This window comes from Hippopotamus amphibius, chromosome 3 (assembly GCF_030028045.1).
Source record: "Hippopotamus amphibius kiboko isolate mHipAmp2 chromosome 3, mHipAmp2.hap2, whole genome shotgun sequence".
NCBI lineage: Eukaryota > Metazoa > Chordata > Mammalia > Artiodactyla > Hippopotamidae > Hippopotamus > Hippopotamus amphibius.
The window spans coordinates 191,274,959-191,297,325 of NC_080188.1; the positions used below are offsets into that span (position 1 = coordinate 191,274,959).

The 22,367-nt window shown below is 40.9% G+C and overlaps 1 non-coding gene across 1 annotated transcript; it reads right to left on the minus strand.

The window, feature by feature from the left end:
- Nucleotides 1-21,853: 21,853 nt before the first annotated feature.
- Nucleotides 21,854-21,978, minus strand: LOC130850638 (U6atac minor spliceosomal RNA). The gene has a single exon (XR_009052997.1). It is a non-coding gene; the product is annotated as a U6atac minor spliceosomal RNA (small nuclear RNA).
- Nucleotides 21,979-22,367: the final 389 nt, after the last annotated feature.

A 22,367-nucleotide genomic window follows, 5' to 3' on the forward strand; every position in this document is an offset into this window, starting at 1 on the left:
GAAGAAAAAAAAATCCAATACATAGCTTCTCTGGCTGTAAATATTTTCAGATACGTGAAATGCAGTCATACTTATTTAATGCACTGAATTCCAAGTCTATGCTGCTTTTTGCATAAAGTGCTTTTATAATACTTTATGTCTAAAAATTACATTTTATTAAAAAATGTTGTGGAATCCCTATTACAGATTAAACGATCTACTTGATAATGTGGAAGCTTTAGCCATCAGTGAGCTCTGCTTTCACACACTTTACAGTCTGGAAGCAGAGGGTGGAGATGGTTGTGGGCAAGGTTGAAAGCCGGGGCAAGTAAAACACAAGGCAGTATTTGTCTGCACCTAATGTATGTTGGAATGCATTTTTAAGGTTAAGTTAATCTATGTCCTGCAAAAAGATTTTACCTCCCCCCCTCCGTGCTATACAGTAGGTTCTCATTAGTTATCTCTTTCTACATAGTAGTGTATATGCGTCAATCCCAATCTCCCAATCCATCCCACCCCTCCCCCCTTGTTGTCCATATGTTTGTTCTCTACATCTGTGTCTCTATTTCTGCTTTGCAAATAGGTTCATCTGTACCATTTTTCTAGATTCCACATATATGCATTAATATACGATATTTCTTTTTCTCTTTCTGACTTACTTCACTCTGTATGACAAATACTGTTTGATTCCACTTATACAAGGTACCTAGAATAGTCAAATTCATAGAGTCAAAGTACATCAGTCGATGCCAAGGACCAGCTGGTGGGGCAGTGGGGAGGGTGAATTGGGAATTAGTGTTTTATGGGGACAGAGTTTTTGTTAAGAAGGTGAAGAATTCAGGAGATGGGTGCTGGTGAGAGTGGCACAACAGTGTGAATGTACTTAGTGCCACTGAACTGTACAGTTAAATATAGGATGTTTTATATTATGTGACTTCTGCCACAATAAAAACAAAAACAAAAACAAAAAAATGAAAAGCACAAGGCAGAAGACGAGTTGCATTGAGGTAGAAAATGTCTTCACCAGGCAGTAGGGCATGAAATATGCTTCTTAGGAAGTTGGGCAACTGTTGCAGTTCAAATGTCAGCCATGGCACTCTTTGGAAGGGGACAGAGGAGAGCAGTACAGTGTGGAAAAAGAAGAAGCAACAGGGGCTGCTCAGAGGCTTAAAGAACAAAAGCTAGACGGGAGAGCAGAAGGGATTTAGTGATGAGAGAGGAGCAGAGAGACCGAGAAAGACAAAAGGCGAAGGAGAGAACGAGAGACAGTGATCAACTGTCATGTGGTTTACATTTTTGGAGAGAAAATTTAAGAATTTTCTGATTTGCACTGTGTTATCTGATGTCCTCACTACTCCCACTTCAAGAAAAAAACGTAGTAAAGAAAGATCAGTTCCCTTGCCTTCTGTTGTTGTTGGGTTGGGGGAAGGGTTGATTTATGTTTTTTATGGCTATGACACGATCTAGGCTGAGACAGGTTTTTAATGTGACCCACTGTGAGCATTTTATGAGTTTGTAAACCCAGAAAGCTAAAGAAGCTTTTGATGAATTTTCAGGCTAGAAATTAGATTTTCCTTCAGCCTCCAAAGCCTGCCCATGTGGTAAGAAATAGGAGGACTTCTGAAATGGGAAGGGAGAGGATGAAAGTCATACGTAAGTGGTTCAGGATTTCTTGCCTGTTCCCCTGGGGAAGGGACACAACTGTGGGCCAGTTAATCAAACAGTCAAGCACCTGACGGGCATCTCGTTCTGCAGGCAGTGAGACAGTGCTGGGAGAGTACAATATAGGCAGAAGCAAGGGGGCAGAGAGTTTTCATTAGAATATTCCACTGAAATGTAATAGAGGAAGGAAGTCTCAGAATTGGAAAAAATGCCAGAAAGTTAGTGAAAATCTCCAGTGTCCATCACTTAGGAGTTCTGTAACCTCAGAGACACAGAGAGCTTTCATTATGTGCCAGCATGCCTAATGGTCCAAGAAATCTTGTAGAACAAGATTGTTATTGAAAATTTGGTGAGGGCTAAGGGTAGAATTAAAATGCAAGTGATAGCAGTGTGACAAACATTTACGGTGGGTGGAGATAGGTATATTTCTCCTCCCCTACTCCAGGGATTCAGCTTTGAGTTTGGATTGGGTCAAGGGCTATTGATTGGATATAGGAAATAGAAAGAATGAGAGACAGGGGGTGGAGTGGGAGAGAAAGGACCCAAAGGGGTGTGTGTGTGTGTGTGTGTGTGTAGACAGAGAGAGAGCGGTATACGTATATTCTGAGTCTGCAAATGAGGGTAACAGTGCCACCATTTAGAAAGCATGGAAGACAAGAACAGGAACCGTTTTGTTGAGGAATGATGAGTTTTTATATTGAATAGGTTGCTTTTGAAAATCTGGTTGACCTTCAAGGGGGATCTCTCCAGCAAAATAGAATTTGGAAATCAATGAAAAAAAATTAAAGCTGGAAATCTCATAAATGACATATTTGACTAATGCAGGATAAGATCAACACAGCAGAGCCTGAAGGACACACATAAAGGAGATTTAGTGTTAGAACCTTGGGAAGAGCTGCCTTATGGAGGTGGGGAGAGAAGGGCTGCTGCTGAGAAGAGTGGTTCAGAGATGAGAGGACAGCAGAATGAAGTCAGCGGCCAAGAAAGAACAGAATATGAGGAATATGGGACAGACATCCAGAAGGAAGTTACACATAACTTCTCCCCGAGGGAAGTAACTCCTCGGAAGCCTACCTAGCTGCTGCGTGGAGCTCAGTTGGGAGTCTTTTGGAGATGAGGTCTGCTCCTCTGGGTCCACACGTTCCTCCTTGCAGTCCAACCACCTATGAATTCACAACCAAGTTATCTCCTCCCTCACCCCCAGCCAGTGGTAGAGCAGAGACAGACACCTGTACTAAAAACTCCCATTTGGAAGGAAGAGGGTGGAAGGCACTTAGCACTCACTTGTCCATCACAGCGATGAAATTCTGCCGGGCAGATATTATGTGGGCCTCCTCTGCTGGCTGGGGAAGAAATCCAATCACATCATGATTCTGCTTTCTTGAGGTTCAGAAGTTTAGAGGTGGAGAAATAAAATAGTCATTATTCACAGGCGTGATGATGGTAAGTGTAGAAAGTTTGAAATAACATACAAAGTCATAGAAATAATAGATTTAGCAAAATTGCTAGAATAATGAGATTAATAACAAATTAATTATACTTCCATATATCAGTAAAAAAATTGCAAATGAAAAGGTTTTTTAAAAAAGATATCATTTACAGTAACATAAATAATTCAAATACCTGGAAACAAAACTAATGAAAATGAAGCTTCAAAACATGAGAAAAACTAAAGAAGATTTAAGCAGTTGGAGGAAAATGCTGTGTTCTTAGATCAGAAGATGAAGTATTGTAAATATATCAGTCCTCCACAAATTGATGTATAAATTATGCCATCATAGTAAAAATCCCTGCAGGACTTGTGCATGTTTATGTGAACACTGATAAGCTAATTCTACAACTGTATGAAAATTCAAAGCACAAGAATAGAGAAGGCAATCTTTAAAAGAAGAATGAAGCTGGAGTATTGATCAGGTATTGAAACATTATAAAGCCACAGTAATTAGGAGAGTATAGTGTTGTAAAGAGTCATAAATGAGTGGAACAGAGTAGAAGGTTTAGAAACAGACACCCAAGACAGTGGATTTGGTCTATGACAAGGTGGCACTGGTGTGTGGTGAGGGGAAGGATGGTCTTTTCAACAAATGGTGCTACCTCACTCAAATATCCATACGAAACAGTATTTTAACCAGATATGGAAATCAATTCCAGGTAGATTGTAGATCTAAATGTGAAAGGTAAAATGAGAGCTGTAAAAAGAAGACATCAGTAAATATCTTCACGATCTTGTCATTAACAAAAATTTTTAAAGAGTATGCAAAAAAAAAAAAAAGACCCATGAAGAAAAAAATAATAAATTGGACTATGTTACAATTTAAGGATTCTTTTACAGGCATTGTGATGTTTCCAGCAGCACTGTTAAAACTGAAAATTACCCAAATGTGTATGAACACTAAAATGGATCCATAATTTTTAATATATTCATACAATGAAAGCTTCAGCATTGACAATGAACAACTGTTGCAGCACACGACCACATTACTGTGTCTCAGAAATATAATATTGGGGGTACCAAAAGGTAAATATTATAGGATACCTTTTAATCAAATACAAAAATTGGCAAAATTAATTGGTGATTTGGGGCTTAGGGATACGAGTTATTTTGAGAGGAAGCGTGAGAAGGAGTATGGGAGCTGGAGGGGTAGGGGTGCGGGGTGGGTTCTGTTGTGCTGCTATTTTATTTCACTGATCTGTGCTCTGGTTCTGTGGGTGGATTTGGTTTGTGAAAATCCATTACTCTCTATACTTAGGATGAGTATAATTTTCTCTATGTATGTTTTATTTCAACAGAAAGTTATTATGTGATTCCCAACAAGATAAACGTAGCAGAAGTAGGGAAGTGCACATAAAGAAAATCCTGATTACCTTTTAACATAGTGGTAGAAAACATGTATTCATATCCATGCATTCATTGCATGATGAAAACAAACACATTGAATAAATGCAATGTGATTCTTTACCTCCAACTCTGGGAGTGTTTAGTAACATTTATATGAAAATATCTGGACACCAAAGCAAGGGTGGGACCATTCAAAAATGTGACTCAAAATCATTTTTATACTTTTTAGCCTAAGGTTGACGTATACATTTGTTGCGGACTGAATGTTTGTTCCCCCCCAAATTCAGATGTTGCAGCCCTAAACCCCGATTTTATGGTATTAGAGATGGGCTTTTGGGAGATAATTAGGGTTAGATTAGGTCGTTGCAGTGAGGCCCTCGCGAGGGGATTAGCAGCTTTATAAGAAGTGGGAGCGGGACCTCTTTCTCTCTCTGCCATGTGAAGACAGCGAAAAAGTGACCATCTACAAGTCGGGAAGAGAGCTCTCGCTGGAGCCTGACCACGCTGGCTCCCTGATCTCAGACTTCAGCCTCCAGAACCATGAGAAATAGATCTTTATCGTTTAACCACCCCCTCCCCCCACCCCACCCCGCCCCATCCATGGGATTTTGTTTTGGCAGCCTAAGCTGACTAGGACACATTTTCCTGAAGGCTTTCATGAAAACAGCAGTTCATGGACTAGGTAATGATTAGAGATGGGAGATTAAAATGTGAATTAAAATTCTCTATGGGCAGTGAATGGAGTTAACTGAAAAATCTGCTTCAGATTTACAGACTTTCAGTGGCAGCAGTGATTCAGTTCACTAGCCCTGCGTAGACACAGTCAGTCATGAGATGCTGCCAAGTTTCCAAAGCCCATAATTGCTAACATTACTTAGTCATCCTGTGATATTCTTGGTGGATAATTATTCATCTTCAGGACCCGTGGGGTTCCCAGGTTTCTGCCTAGAAACTCAGTTTGCTTAGGTCCTGGGCTTTCCCTACTATAGCAGAGGAGGTACTTGTGGGAATGCACATGGTGGTATCACTAAATGCTCTGTTGCCTGAATTCACATCGCATCAGGAAGGATTGCCAAGTTCCATCTACATCATTGTGTCTCATTGAGGAAATCTGTTTTCCAGAACCATAGGAAACTTAGTGTACTAGGTTCCTTCTTCAAATCAGACAAAAGATGGCTTGGCAAGTAATGAAAACATTAGCTTACTTCTTTAATGAAATGCTACAAGGGGTGAGCAAGTTCTTTAAAGAGCTGTTCCTTGATGAATGCCTTAGGTATTGTCTTAAAAATGCTGAGAAGAAACTTAACCATGAATTGCTCTCTAGAGGTGCAAATTGCCTGGGGTGTTCAATTGCCAATTGGGTTTGAAGCCGTTTGCAGCCGTAAGGGAGCATGAAGACACCAAATAAATCTGATCATCTCTGCTTCCTCTGAACACTGTCCAGGATGCTGTGATGCCCACGGGTCTCCCAGGGAGCAGATAATGCAGTGTTCGTCTACAGACCCATTTTCGTCTGCTGACCTCGGGGCTCTCTCGGCTCTCCTGTCATTTTATTAGCAGGGTTGGGAATTAGCCATCTTGACCTATTTAACATCCAGGGACTGGGAAGAGCTTATTACTCTTTTGTTACACCTCTCCCTGAAGGGAGGAATCAGCATTCTCAGAAGAAAACCTTACTGTGTTGGAAGCTCATGACTGATTTATAATTATTAATATAATAATACCTAACATTGTGCACTGTGCATCAGACACTATGGGTTTTAAATGTTATATAATTCTCCTCTAAATCCTAAAGGTTAGTTAGTATTATTTTCTCAGTTTTACAGATAAAAGGACGGAAACGGAGGGGTTAGGAACTATGTTCTGTGGTGCAGCTAATACGTGGGATTTCTGTCCAAGAGACCTGTCCCCACCAGCCCCTACGCGTGTGGTCCTTTTCGTGTGTGGTACCTTTGGATGGTGCCCTGGCCCTCAGTTTCTTGGGTCCCCACATTTGCCCCCAAACACAGAAGATGGCATCACAGACACATTTCTACTTTTACGATACAAGTCAGGTTATACATGTTCTAAAAATCCAGAATAATATTTAGAAAGAGGAAGGACATGTGGGTGGCATCTTCTATGGAAAAGGCACAGATTGTTCTTGGATTTCATGTCCGTCTTTATATAACCCTTGAATCACAAGCCTGTACAAATCTGTAAACTCTAATTTTTAAAATTGTCCTAAATTCAGTGAAAATTACTGTTTAAATTAATCTTTTTGCTTCTGTTATAGCTTAGATTTCTAGCACGCTAGAAAAAACTAATTAATTAATTAAATTAAGCAGCTCCCATTCTCTATTTGCTATCCTTCTCTCGGGAAATCATCTTTCTCTCTAGGTGCTTTATCTTTTAAGAGAGAAACTAGTTATGTTTCCTCCTCCATTGTAGCTTGGCTGTTAAGGAAGCATTGTCAGGTCCATATCCCCCTGGACCATTTCGGGGTGTCCGTGCCTTGGTTAGCCCCCAGACCCGACAGCTCATTAGCTCCTGATGCTCTGCTCTCTTGAACGTGGTTCCCATCAGCTCCCTGTTGGGATTCAAATCACTTTTAGCCCTAAAAGCCTGTCTAGTACACATAGCGCCTCCTGCAGGGCTCTGAGTTTTTGGAAACAACTTTCATAGACTGTGGGAGTGGCACACACAACAGTTAACAGGACCCAAGCTGACCTTCAGTTGGGCTTTCTCTTCCTTGTCTCTTTTCCTCATTTCCCTCATTTTTTGCTCCCTTCCATCCACTCTCCCTCCTTCCATCTCTCCCTTCCGCCTTTCCTTCTCCCCCCTTCCCTTCTCTCCCACCTCTTCTTTCTCTCTTTCTTCGTAATAACCATAGATACTTACATGTTCAATTAGTCAATTAATATTAACTTAGTATTTGTGACTTTGAGGCAACACAGCCACAGAAAGCCTTGCTGATTTTCCTTCCCGTCATCTATTCCCTCCTCTTCGCTATCTCTTTTGTAGCAGATCCCCAATGTTGCCCATGTACGTGCCCTTCTCCACACACTGAAAGGAAGTTTGCTTAGTCCCCACTCCTGAGAGTGTCGGCTACTTTGGGCCTGTGACAGTCAACGTTGGCCCCGTTTTCATTGCAGTTATTTACAGCCTTGGCCAATGAAACAGGAGGGGAAGCCTGCTGGGGGCGTTTCTGGGGAAGGCTTTTTTGCTGCTGAGAAGTCCCTGTTCTTTTGAATGTTGTTGTGTCTGGAGCTTGGGCTGGAGTGGCTGTGGGTATATTTGGTTTATGGAAGGGAGTAGCCTGAGAGTTGTTAACCCACTGAGACGTGCAGAATGGAAAGATGATGGTACCTCATCTAGGGTGACATCACTGAAGCACGGAATTAACCAGTCCTGGAGTCACAACACTTCTGAACTCTTTGTTATTTGAAGTAGTGAAGTCCCTTTTTATTTAACCCCTTTGAGCTGTGTTCCCATCACTTGATGGGGAAAGCCACCTGGTCTGATAGTCCACTGCTCCTTCTAGCATGGACAGTCACATATTCTTTCAGAGCTGCACTTCCCTCGTCTGTGTTTCCGTAAAGTTTGTTGGGAGGATTAAATAACAAAGTAATAATAATAAACGTGTATTGAGCCCTTATTGTGCACAGAACTGTGCTGGACACTTTATATGTTATGTATATATTTCATGGACCTGCAAAGGCCTAGAACCCTGTCTGGCATCTAGTCCATGAAGGAAAGTAGTTTTCCCTCCTTTCTTTGCCATTCATGAATGTATTTGGTGCTATGGATGGAATAAATGTGTGAGATATCTTTGTTTTTAAGAACTAATAATGCAGAAAGAAGGAAACTGGTTTGGAGGCTATTTAGTTTACAAGAAATCACAGTGATATTAAAAAACAGAACTATGATATGATAACAGACTAATGTGATATGGGGTGGATGGAGAATTAAGGCTGGGAGGTAGGGGACTCAATCTTGGAAGGCCTTGAAAACTAGGCAAAGTAGATAGGACCTGATATAATATAAACTGGGGGACCATTGGAAGTTTCAGACTCAGGAGATAACATGATAAAAGGATCTGAAGAAGATAAGTCAGAGTGAAGAGAAAGACTGAAGTTGCATAAATTGATTAAGAAGCTATTGCAATATCATCTGGATGGAAAGTGATAACTCTGGATTATATTTCAGTCAACTCCCATTTGTTCAGGTCTCAAAAAGCATCAAGCCCCAATTAAAATAATACATTGCATATGTTAGTGCAAGGACTATTGATGTTCATAATAATTCCCTGAGAGAATTCAGGATATTTGAATGACTTCTTGATCACAGGGACCCGTCAACTGATGTTCAGTCCTGTGTTGAAATTATGTTTTAAAAAATATTCCTATTAATATAAAACTTTTAACCCATTTAGTATTTGTAACAATTTTATACATATATGAGTATATAATATGTAAATGAAAAGTAGATTATTAAGACAGGAGTGTCCCATCCCCTGCCATTGTGGACAGATGGGGAGTAATTTCACAGTACTTGGAAATAGTCTCTACATTTACCAATTTAGAAAACTACCAGTAACTTACAGAACATTTTCATACTTTTCTTTTTTAAGTAAAGATTTTTTCTGAATTTTATTTAGTGGATCAGGCTGTAAATATTCTTCTTTTCCATACCAGAGGAGAAAACATGCCCATATATTTCAGGAGACATATTCCCCAGTTGGTGAGAAGTAGCATTGTAGAGAGAAAATACCTAGGAAAAAAAGCTGTCTGTGTCAGATGACAACAGAAGGGTTTAAAAGAACAAGCCCTAGTAAATCATAGACTGAAACAACAGAAAAGAAACAGGAAAGAGATAATGACATGACACAGAAGAGACCAAGACCAAGGCTGGGTAACTCATTCCAAGCACAGACATAAAACCTCGAATGAATACAAGGTCAAAGACAGAATTGTCACTTAGGACCTCAATTTCGGGAAACAAATCATATGTGGCCTAGACGTTGTCATGAAAGGTTATTTCTTGCCCTCTCATCAGATTTTTTATTGTATTTTTGATTGACTGTCTTGGATGTACAAAGCAACGTTAGGAAACCAGGCCAAATTACTGCCCGTGTATTTAAATATATTATGAGTCTAATAGTGTTCAAACAGCATTCTGAACACTGTTAACCAGAAAGTAAAGACTTGTAAAAACATGAGTGCCCCCTACACATGTGCCATGATACCCAGAGTTTAAAAAATGTTGCAGAATTTAAAAAGTCACATATTAATAGAAAACCAGGCACATCCTCTTTTTTTTTCTTTTTTCTTTTCTTATGTCTTTTATAAGCTCTTTTGATTCCCAGATTTTTAGAGTGAGCTCTTCAGATTGCCAAGATGCAATTGAACTTAGTACCATTTCCAAACGGCTTTATTATTTCGGAACTCTTTTTTGTAATTCATCAACCCTAGGTGTAAATGGCATGGCATGAGATTCACATTTTAAGCATTTTTTTGAATATACTATCCCACTGACCACCTAAATTTTGATCCATTCTGTAAATGTTTATTAAGAGTCCTCTGCAGGTATCAAGTAAGATAGATATTGCTCTGTCCTTTTGGAGTTTACAGGGAGGAGAGATTGTTGATCAAGCTACCAATATATCATCGGGGTGTGGATGTAGTGGGGTGATGGGGGTGATGTTTAAGCCAAAACCTCAAGGGTGAGTAGAAATTTTCAAGTGACAAAGAAGGGAAAGAGGGTCCTTGGGCAGATAAAACTGTATGTATAAGAGATCAGAGAAAGCACAGGCTTTCCCAAAACTGTAAACCTAACTTGGGAGGAAGTTTGTGGATAAAGAGATAAAAGGGCAGAGATGAGGTTGGATCAGTAAGAATTGCTTTTCTTTTATTTAGTAGAAAGATGGTAAATAGTTCTGCCACCAGTACAGATTCTTAAGGCTATTTGACAAGGGGAGACAGAAAAAAAAGCCAGAGTGAATTTTTTTGTTTGTTTTTTCATTAGAGTAATTACCTGAATTCCTTTAGGCAAGTGTTGATTTCTGTTAGATCCCTGGGCTCAGAAGATAGCGCTTTTGCTCTGCTCTGGTACCTGCTTCCATGGGATAGTTTTCTTCCCAGGAGATTAAGAAGCCTTGCACCAAGTCTCAGTTTCCAATAGGAAATTTATAATTCTCCAAGGAAAACACTTGGGGAAGAGAAGCATTGTATTAAACAGAAGGGATACACTTTATCATTTTGAAACATACATATGAGCCTCAAGAGGCAATGCAGAAATTCCCCAGAAGAGAACTCTAGATGCAGGAGGCGTGAAGACTGGGCTCCTTCTCTCTGCAGGTAACCTCATTAGCACTCTCTCTGTGGAACAGAGTCAAGGTTGACATTTTGTTTTAAATGCTTTTCTTCCAGTAGGTTTCATTTCATTTCATGGTTCATTTGGGGCTCCCTCGCTTCACCCAGGGAGATCCTGAAGGACAGTATATTTGATGGAGTCAGAATGAGTCAGTCTTCATCTCCATACAAATACAGCTAAATCTGCTGGGCTCTAGTGTTTTTTTTTTTTTTTTTTTTTTTTAATTAATTAATTTATTGGCTGCATTGGGTCTTCATTGCTATGCACAGGCTTTCTCTAGTTGTGTCGGAGGGGGCTACTCTTCATTGTGGTGTGCAGGCTTCTCATTGTGGTGGCTTCTCTTGTTGCAGAGCACGGGCTCTCAGTGTGCAGGCTTCAGTAGTTGCGGCACACAGGCTCTAGAGCGCAGGCTCAGTAGTTGTGGCACACGGGCCAGACCAGGGATGGAACCTATGTCCCCTGCATTGGCAGGCAAATTCTTAACCACTGTGCCACCAGGGAAGTCCCTGGGCTCTAGTGTTGACAGCAGTTTTAGTCCTGTGATAGTGATTTGAGTTTTGAATGTATCTCACGCCAGATAGACTTTAGTAACTGGGAAGATGATAGCATCATTCCTGAATCCATAGCACCTTGGCTTGTAAGTCTGGTTGTAGGTACTTATGTACACGCTTGATGTAGGTATAGAATATTAAGTTGAAAGAGTTAAAAGACCCCAGCTTGAGTTCTGGTTGCATGAGTTATTAGTCACGTGACCTTAGAAAAATGGTTTATCTGAGCTTCTGGCTCCTTAATTTGAAAATGGGAATAATTAAAAAAAATTAAATTGCTGCTTATTATAGCACTTACTATATCCTTGCTTGTATTCTAAGTGCTTTACAAATAACAACTCATTTGATTCTTATAATAAACCATGAGACAGATACTATTTTAGCTGCCCTGATGGTAATCGTACCATCTCAGCAGTTTCTATGAGGATGGATTAAGAAATAAGTGTTTCAAAAAAAAAAAAAAAGAAATAAGTGTTTTAGTCACCCTTCATTTGTTGCTTAACCAAAAGTGTGCAACCAGTTGGTGTGAGAGGGGTGACCAGGCATGTGAACCGTTGCTTTCTAAGATGGTCTGTGATGGTGTCCCAGCCTGCTCCTTCCTCCTTACGAGGGGAGAAATCAATTTCTGGATTAGACCCTGGCCTGGGAATCTAGCTTAGTTCTTTAATGAACAAGATTTTAAGGTAGGAGTTTGGGATTAACATATACATACTATCATATATAAAATAGGTAATCAACAAGGACCTACTGTATAGCACAGGGTACTGTACCCAATATTTTGTAATAACCTAAATGGGAAAAAAAATCTGAAAAAGAATAGAGATATATATATGTATAAGTGAATCACTTTGCTGTACACCTGAAACTAGCACAATATTGTAAATCAACTCCAAAATAAAATAAAATTTTTTTTAAATTAAAAAAAAGAAAAGATTTTAAGGTAGGAAGGCAATAATGGGTTCCCTTCTATACTGGAGAGCGGGATTAGTGTCATTTGGATGGTATCATTGTAGCACATGGTTTTACTTGATCCTAGGAGTTGCTTGAATATGTGGTCAACATTCTCCCTCAGTCTGACAGTCCCTTCTCTGGCTTGTCTGCTAATGTGAACAGAATGACTAAAGAAAAAGCAATAATGGAATTTAGGATAGCTCGCATATAGAGAAAATGTCAACTCCTTAAAAAAGATGCGCAAATGGAAAGGTGAGGCGGTCTTTGGGTTTCTGCTCCCGTCTAGCCAGAAGAGGCTAATGCCTGAGAAAAACAACAAAAATATTCGTGGCTGAACACAAAGAAAATGACTTTCTTACCTGCACAGTGGCCTGGCGTGGCCTCTCTGGGCAGCTCTTCCCCAGACAGTGACTCAGAAGCTCTGGGTGCCTCCATGTGTGGCTCTCACCCTTCTAGGTCCTTGGAGGAAAGAGAGTGGAGGGTTGCAGGGGGAAGCATTTTGTAGGCCAGCAGTCCCCAGCCTTGTTGGCACTGGGGACCAGCTTCATGGAAGACAGTTTTTCTATGGACTGGGGTGGGGATGGGGTGGGGTGGGGTAGGGATGGTCTGGGGATGATTCAGGCACATAACATTTATTGTGCACTTTATTTCTATTATTATTACATTGTAATATATAATGAAATAATTATACAACTCACCATCATGCAGAATCAGCGGGAGCCCTGAGCTTATTTTTACTTGCTTTAATTTGTTAATTTTTTGGCTGCGTTGGGTCTTTGTTGCTGCACACAGGCTTTTTTCTAGTTGTGGCAAGCGGGGGCTACTCTTCATTGCGCTGCAGTGGCTTCTCGTTGCAGTGACTTCTGTTGTTGCAGAGCATGGGATCTAGGTGTGCAGGCCTCAGTAGTTGTAGCATGCAGACTCAGTAGTTGTGGCATGCAGACTCAGTAGTTGTGGCTCGTGGGCTCTAGAGTGCAGGCTCAGAAGTTGTGGCGCACGGACTTAGTTGCTCCGAGGCATGTGGGATCTTCCCGGACCAGGGATTAAACCCGTGTCCCCTGCATTGGCAGGTGGATTCTTAACCACTGTGCCACCAGGGAAGACCTCCCCCCTCCCCTTTGTTTTTAAAGCATTTTTTAAAAACTTTTAATAATGGCTTTTTTTTTTTTTTTTTGGTTGCACCAGGTCTTAGTTGCGGCAGGCATGCTCCTTAGTTCTGACATGCAAACTCTCAGTTGCAGCATGCGTGTGGGATCTAGTTCCCTGACCAGGAATCAAACCCAGGCCCCCTGCATTGGGAGCATGGAGTCTTAACCACTACGCCACCAGGCAAGTCCCACTGATAGGGTTTTGATATGAGTCTGCAGGCACTTGATTTATTGTGGTCTCTGTGCAGTCAGACCTCTCTGCGGATGATAATCTGTGCTTGCAGCTGCTCCCCAGGCCTAGCATCACTGCCTCCTCCCCCTCGGATCATCAGGCATTAGATTCTCATAAGGAGCAGGCAGCCTAGATCCCTCGCTTGTACAATTCACAGTGGGGTTCACGATCCTATGAGAATCTAATGCCACCACTGATGTGACAGGAGGCGGAGCTCAGGCATCGATGCGAGCGTCGGGGAGCAGCTGTAAATGCAGATGAAGCTTTGCTCCCTCACCCGCCACTCACCTCCTGCTGTGCGGCCTGGTTCCTATCAGGCCATGGACCGGTATGGGTCCGTGGCCCAGGGGCTGGGGATGCCTGTTGTAGGCCAAGCCTACCTGTGGTTTCCACCGTCACACTTGTATTGTATCCACCAGGACTCAGTCACGTGGCTCTGCTATCTCCCAGGGAGGCCGTGTAAGGCAGCCCACCTGTGCTGGGGGGAAAGGAGACACGGTACAGGGGACAACTAATTAGTCTGCCACAGGAGCTGCGCTAAATCAGCGGGGAACAGAGGTTTGCTGCTTACCTTCTCTGGTAGACCACATTTTGTCCCTCATGATTTATGCCACGTTTCCGTCTGAGAGATTAGACCTTATCGCCACTTCCATATACCTTGGAGTGTCCACCACTTTAGAAGGAATGTACCGCCCCTCTCCATTGGCACTGAGCTTGGTGGTGCTGCTTGCTTTGGCCGATGAGATTCAAATTATACCATGTTCTGGCAGAAGCTTCAACAACCATCATGTGTTTGGCTCTTTCTTCTTTCTCTCTGCCATGCGAACAGCATGCCTCAAACCTAGCTGGCCCTTCACCCTGTGTTCTAGAAAGGGGAGACCTTGGAGCTGAGCAGAGCCGATAGGAGCTGCTGCAGCTGTAGTCAGCCTACAGCTTCCGTTGTCACGGGAGCAGGAAATCAGTGCCTGTTATTAAAAGTCACTGACGTCAGCAAAACTGGCTGAGAAAGTCTTCATCAGGCATATGTATAATTCCATTATAGGGAGGATCATAAAAGGTTGGTACAGAGCTGATGAGCAAGAGATACAAACTGAAGGTCTTTATTTCTCAGAGCGGACTCTCGTTATTGATAGGAATTTGTATAGTGAGATGTCAAGATGTGCGTAAGGCCCTCCAGTTACTCTCCAAATATCCAGTCAAGTAATCATGTTGTTTTTTGTCTGCTTCTAACTTTAGAGAAATTTCTAGCAATGAGATCACTAAATAGTTGGAAAACACATATGCTCATATACAAATGGTCACTCAAAATATATATTAGGAAGAAGCGAGAAGGCCTGTGAGACAGTTTTCCATTAACTTCCTAGCACATAGTAAATATTGATGTAAAGTTTTTGATACTTTGCGATATTGAAGGTAACGTTTGAAACAAATGGAACATAAAATCCTTCTGTTTTAATAGAGGATGAAGAGTCAGACATAGCGGGGTGTGTGTGGGATTAGTGAACCTTGGTAGAGCTCTGAGGACCACCAGGCAGGGGGTAACACAAGGGTGGCGAGTGGGTGAGGGGCACTGAGTCAAAAGATTGTGTGTGGGGGGGGCGTGTCAAAAAAGTGTAATACTTTATCCAAAGCTAACCCTGTTTACTATTGTTGGGAGATTTAAAAAGTAGTTCAAACTTATGATAAAACAATGATGAGATGTGTAAAAGTGTAATATGTTCTTTGGCTATCGGTTATGTAAATGGAATTGTTATTGAAGATGTGCATGAGATTTGTCACAATTATTAAATTTAGTTAAAATCATATGCTCCATGCTAGAATGTAAATTGATGTTTTCCTGGCCTATCTACTTATTGAAATGATGCTGGATAGCGTCCTTACATGTTTGGGCTTGGACTCAGATGGGCCATAAGACTTGAGCAGTAGGCCTCTTAAAGGCTATATATTTAATAGGAATGGGATGCTAGTCTGATGTTGGCTTTGTTTCCATTGGACTCTGGGTGATGTACGGGATACGATTCTTTTAGTGGTTGCAAATAACGGAAAATCCAGCTCGAACTGGCTTAAACAATAAAGGGAATTTGCTGGTCATATCACTGTCAACGCTGGAGCCAGGTCAGCCTTCAGGCGTGGTTTAATACAGGCTTCGGCTCAGTTTCCCTGTCATTGTCTCTGCCTTTTGTCACGTGTCTGCTTTACTGTCAGGCTGGTCTCCCTCACGCTCGGGGTACATCTGCCTGCAGGAATCAGGGCTGCGTGCTTCTTCGTTCATATTCGGGGGAGAAAGGCGATTGCTCCCTGTGCTTACCTAACAAAAGTCTTGACCTTTACTCTGATTGTTCCAACCTGAGCCTGTCACTGTCCAGGGGAAACCCCCCTTTTTCAATTGGCTTTTGTTCATTTCTGAAGCAAACACTGTGATGAAATGAATGACGTTGTATTCCTTGACTTATGTCATCTAGTCTACATGGCTGCTATACAAAGAGAAAAGGGTAATTTCTCAAAGCAACCTTCTTAGAAAGAGGGCAGAGGGTGGGTGGGTTCTGGGCAAACAGATATTCATCATACATGGTCCTGTATGATGACATAGGCTCTGTTAGCGACTGAAACTTCCAGGATGGTTGAGGGAAGCAGAGCACCTCAGGGCTTCAGTGTCAAATGAATGTGCTTTCTGTCCTCGTTGATGTCACATCCTAGCATGTGAACTTACTCCCATGAACCTTGATTTTCCTGTCTGTGTAAAAGAAATAATCTGTATTCCCTTGACTCCTGGACTTCAGAGTTTTCTAGAAGGACCGTTGACTAATGAACACTACAGAAAAATAGACACAGTATTAAATGTACTCAACAATTGTAAGATGTATCCCAATTTCAGAACATGCAGAATATTTTTTTTTAAACAAAGATGAGTCTCAGATCTGAGGATATGGTAATGCTGGGCGTTGAGGTTTGTTCTAAAGATTGGAGAATATGGCATAAGATAGGCAAGAAAATACTTTCTCAGTATCTATCGTACCTGGGCTTGGTTAGTTGTTTTGGTGAAGGGTTATCATCTTGGTTTTAGTCTTAATTTTCTCTCAAACGAGACACGAGTCTTTGGGCAAATGCTTCTGTGTTTTCACGTAGCAAATGAGCGGTCTGGATGGGATGACTTCCGATGTCTCTTGCCCCAATTTTGTTGCTGTGAACGCTGGCACTGACCCACATTCCTAGAAGTAACATGAAATTTAAGCAGCCTTGAGATTTAGGGGGCAAATGGCTGAGTGACTGGGTGAATGGCCTTTTCCTTCTAAGTGATGCTCACTGTTGGCCCACACATCTGTGAACGCTAAATCACCTCTGTCTGATTTGCAACATTGCTGGCATCAAGTGACTGACCTTTTAACAAACCAATGTGGGAAACTTCCAGTGCATCTGCCACTCTAATTTATACTTTAGAGCATAAGGCTGACCAGAAAGGCCATGGAAATGACTAAATTTATTCCCATTTGTTCGATTACAGTGTCTCTTTCAGAAAAGTAGATTTGTTGTTAAAGATTCTGAGTATTCACCCTCCTTCCTGGAAGAGACATATGTTGGCCATAAAACTCGCAAAATGAAAGTAGTTAACGCTTTCAAAACATCTGTAAATTATCCTCTAAACAATTTTTCTGGAGAAATATAAGTTTAAAAATCTGTGTGTCAGACTGCTCTAAAGAGTCTGCCTTTCCAAAAGTGAAGCGGTTTGAGGAAAAACTTGTGCACTTTTTGCAATCCTTTCCTCACCCCATTCTTCTTAAGATGAATGGCTGTCTTTCTGCTGAAAACTGAGATAATTCACTTTATTTCTCCTTTCTCTTCCCCCCTTCTTCCCTCCCTCCATCCCTTCCTTTTTTCCTTTTCTTTCTATTATGAGCCCTATTTTCCAACCATGTAAACTTAGACTAAATTAGGGACTTTGGGAAATGGAATGAATACTTTTGGGCCATTAATCTCTCAATACGTATAATCAAGCAGTAATTGATCAAGGATTATATATGATACAACTTCATAAATGACCATCCCTGAAGAGTTAATTCTTTTGAAAATGGAGAGGGGAAGAAAATCTTTGCTCAAAATGATCTCAGGCCCTGTACTAGGTATTTTCACATACATTAATGTATTTCATAACAATACTATAAGATAGGTGGAATTATCCCTGATTGTGTCTGAAGAAATGAAGTTTCAGATGGGATTATGAAATTTATGACCAAATAAATCAAAACCCATTATTATCAACATGGATATTTGGCTACAAAGCTGATTGTCTTTCTTCTTAATGCACTTTGATGATCTGGATTTTCACCTTACAAAGTTCTGTTTTGATCATTAAAGTAACATTTATTGGATATTTACTCTGTGTCAGGCATTATACTTTACATGCCTTATTGTATTTAATTCTCATATCAGACCCTTCATATTATTATCTTTATTTTGGAGATGAAGAAACAGAGCTGGCAAGGATCACATTTTCTGTTCACAGTTCCTCCAGATTTAGCTGGAGTTTTTTTTTTTTTTAAGCCAAGTGAAAATCTGACCATGTCAGTGTCTTGGATAAAACCTTGCAAGGGCTTCCTCTTCCCACAGGCATTGTGTGGCCTGAGCCCCCCACTGACTGTCCAGCCCCATTCTGCCTTATTCGCCACCCCACCCGCTGCGCACCCTGCTCACCGGGTTGGCTCACACTCATCCTTCAGTTCTCGTAACACTGTTCCACAAATCTTCTAGCTCCAACATGAGATTAGCCCATCACTGAACAGTATCTTTATTTTTGTGAATTTTTGGATTACTGTAAGATTCAGGAAGACCAGGTACTACATTGTTTTATTATCATCCCCAGGACCAAGTGCAGTTTTGGGCACTTGGAAGGCATGTTTGTTGATTGAGTGAATGAATGACTAGGACTGAAAATAATTTTTGTCTGACTCCACAGCTCTTTTTTTAAAGATTTTTTTTTTTTGATGTGAACCATTTTTAAAGTCTTTACTGAATTTGTTACAATATTGCTTCTGTTTTATGTTTTGGTTTTTTGGCCACGAGGCATGTGGGATCTTAGCTTTCTGACCAGGATTTGAAACTGCATACCCTGCATTGGAAGGCGCATTGGAAGGCGAAGTCTTAACCGCTGGACCACCAGGGAAGTCCCCACAGCTCTTAGCATTAAGACATATTGATAGAAAAACATCTGTGTAGAAGGATGATATATATAGTATTAAATATATACTTTTTCTTTTCCTCAATCCAATGATTCTCCTCCATTTGAGCAACAGTGATTAAGGCCATCGATGTCCTAGTTGAGTGGCAGGGAAGATTTTTTGGAGAAACTACAGAACCTGATGTTACAACATTGACTGTTCACTTTTACTTATTTATTTATTTATTTATTTATTTATTTATTTATTTATTTGGCTGTGTTGGGTCTTCATTGCTGCATGTGGGCTTTCTCTAGTTGTGGCAAGCGGGCGCTACTTTTTGTTGTGGTGTGAAGGCTTCTCTTTGTGGTGGCTTCTCTTCTTGCAGAGCAGGGGCTCTAGGCACTCGGGCTTCAGTAGTTGCAGCATGTGGGCTCAGCAGTTATGGCGCATGGGCTTAGTTGCTCCACAGCATGTGGGATCTTCCTGGACCAGGGATTGAACCCATGTCCCCTGCATTGGCAGGCGGATTCTTAACCACTGCACCACCAGGGAAGTCCCCGACTTTTCACTTCTAAAGCCTACAACCAGGTGTAAGAAAAGAAATATGTGGGAAGAAGGAGATATTGGCTGAGTGAGATTAGAGAAGAGCCTCTAAATTAGTGGTAAAGTGAGAAAAGCTTGGCCACTAAATAAGAGTTGCTAGTCTGAGTTGCTCTAGATTTACCTCCAAACCCTTGGGAGAAGGTGATTACCCTTTTCAGGTCATGGGGATTGAGGAGACTGTTAGTTTACATTATGCATGGTTGCCTAGGAAACTGTGAGGATGGCAGAAAATGACTTGTGCCATTACAGGTGGAGACAGCAGAGTAGAGATGGTTGTGTGGAGTAACTAGGCAGATGGGCCTGGCTGCGGCCTTAGAAAGGACACCCCCGTGGGGGAAAAAGAGCACATAAATCTTTTTCCACATGCCTCAGGGAGGCAGGGTTCTGATCCTGAGAGCTGGTAGTCTGAAGAAGGCCTGTGAGCCCTCTTCAGGTGTGGCACAGGGATGCAGGTACAGATAGAAGCAGGGATGGTGCAGGCTGGAGCCCGAGAGTGGACAGACCAGCCTTGGTGGATGCTTGCACAGGAGAGTGCAGACAGGCGACCGGCAGGCGTGGAGGTGAGCACAGCCCCGTTGGGTGATGAGATGATCACACGTCTCAGGGCTGACAGGCCAGGACACAGCGAAACTCAGATGTGGATCCACCCCAGTGACCCCACACCACTCCAGGAAGGACAGGAGAAGGAAGGTTTCAAGCTTGGATGCACATAAACCTTAGGTGATAAGGCAGCCAGGTTTGTCTGGATGAGCCTAGAGAAGGTTCCCTTTTCTCTGGGGAAGTGAAGGCTGACATAGAAATTAAGTTCAATTATAAGAAAAAAATATATGTATGTAATTTTCTCCACCTGAGTTTGTGGTTCATGAGGAATTGTACCTCCTGAAACTCTGCTTTATTCTTCTTTCCCAAATATACTTACAATAATTAAATGGCCATGCATTTTAGGTTGGGTGAAATCAGTGTGGCTAAAACATACTCTGCCCTCCTCCAAATCCCAAGGGAAATATCCGCTGCCTTTGGTTCCCAGAATCAGTAACTCCTCTGGTGGTGATTGCCTTCCCGCATTTTCCAGTAAGACAATTGGAACTGCATAATTCACGTGAAGCAAGTTATCTAGACCCCCAAAGTAAATCGTCCAAAGAGAAGGAGAAACACTGCTTTTTATTATTTTTTCCACATAACCTGGGATGATTGCATTGAAGATAAACTGCCTCAAGTTCCAATTTACCAAACCAGAATACTCTAATAAAAGCAGGCTCTGTCAGGTGGCCAGATTTAGCCTTTTCATTACTTTGAATCACTGGCAAATACAAAAATTTTCTAATATAGTAATATTTTCTTTTCACATTCTGTTCCGAGCTGGAGAAAAGCACAAGACCTCTGGATCCTGTTTTGCCATTTGGACTGTTGTCCACTTTGTTGTTTATCAGTGTTAGTTTTTTTAAAAAAATGTTTCCTCAAAACATAAATGACCTTTTAAGAGCATAGGTTGGATTTGTGATATTTTGTTGAATGTTATGTGAACATCTCTACTTCTTTAAGGAGTAAGATGTTTTCTGAGGTTCTTTCAGAGAAAAGGTACATTATTTTTCATGTCAGTTAATAATTGTTTGATTTTGGTTCATTTAGCTATGAACTTTGTATAATAAGCACATATTAATAAAATAAAGTAATTTTGTCCTTTTTTTCCTCCTTCCTCAAAGAGTCAACCTCATGTGCAGTTAAGAGTGATTTAGGATTATTTCTTCCATTGTTCTACTTTCCAGGAGGGAGAGGGATTGTATAAAGTAGTTTTAATCAACACTAGACCATTTGTTCTTTATTTTATTTTAGTACAGATAGGGTACATTTTCCCCTCCAACCCGCAGTGAGTCAACATTGTTACCATTAATAAATAATAAAGGAATTTTGAGTTCAAAATCCAGGAAATATTCTTTCTTTCTTTCTTTTTTTCATTTTATTTATTTATTATTTTTTTGGGGGTACACCAAGTTCAATCATCTGTTTTTATACACATATCCCCGTATTCCCTCCCTCCCTTGACTCCCCTCCACCCTCCCCGTCCCAGTCCTCTAAGGCATCACCAGTAAATATTCTTTAAACAAAGCCACCCTTGAGCCTGAGTTATTTGCCCTGAGAGTCTCAATCGATCAAGTTAATGGGGTAATTTTCAAACAGTCATTGTCCAGGTGCATTGCCAGACTGGAGACATTGGCCCTTAAAGATTGATCCAGATTTTTTGGTTTGTTTTTTGTTTTTCATTTTTTATTTATTTTTTATAATTGACATATACCATTTTATTTTGTGTACAACATAATGATTTGAAGTAATTACCAGAATAAGTTTAGTTAACATCCATCACCATACATAGTTACAATTGTTTTAGAAAACATTGGTTAGATGCCACGAAGTAGGTGGCAGTACCTTAACATATGTGTGTTGTCAGGCCCGAGGGCCTCTTCCATCCTTGTCAAGGGGAGTGCTAACCTTCTCTCCTTTTATACAACACAGATTTTTACTTCATGTAAATAACTGAGGAGACCCACTGCAGGCAGATCACATTACTTAGACCGTTAAGTTTCGTCTGGTTTTGGCTCCTAATGAAACAGATGTGTAGTCAAGATCAACTAGAATATACTTAGAGGATGGTTTTTTTTTTTTTTTTAATTTTTTCATTAGAGTTGGTAGAAAATATTTGTTTTCTGTTTAAAACTGCTTGGTCAAAGCAATTAGATGAAATACTAATTCTAGCCATTCTCCTTATTGAATTTAGTAATTACTACATTGGTTAAGATGGATTTTATAAAGAATACAAGGTAGAAGGGAGTAGCATCTTTTGTGAGATTATATCCTAATGTTGGTTAAAGCTGAAAGTTAGATATAATCAAAATTATCTTT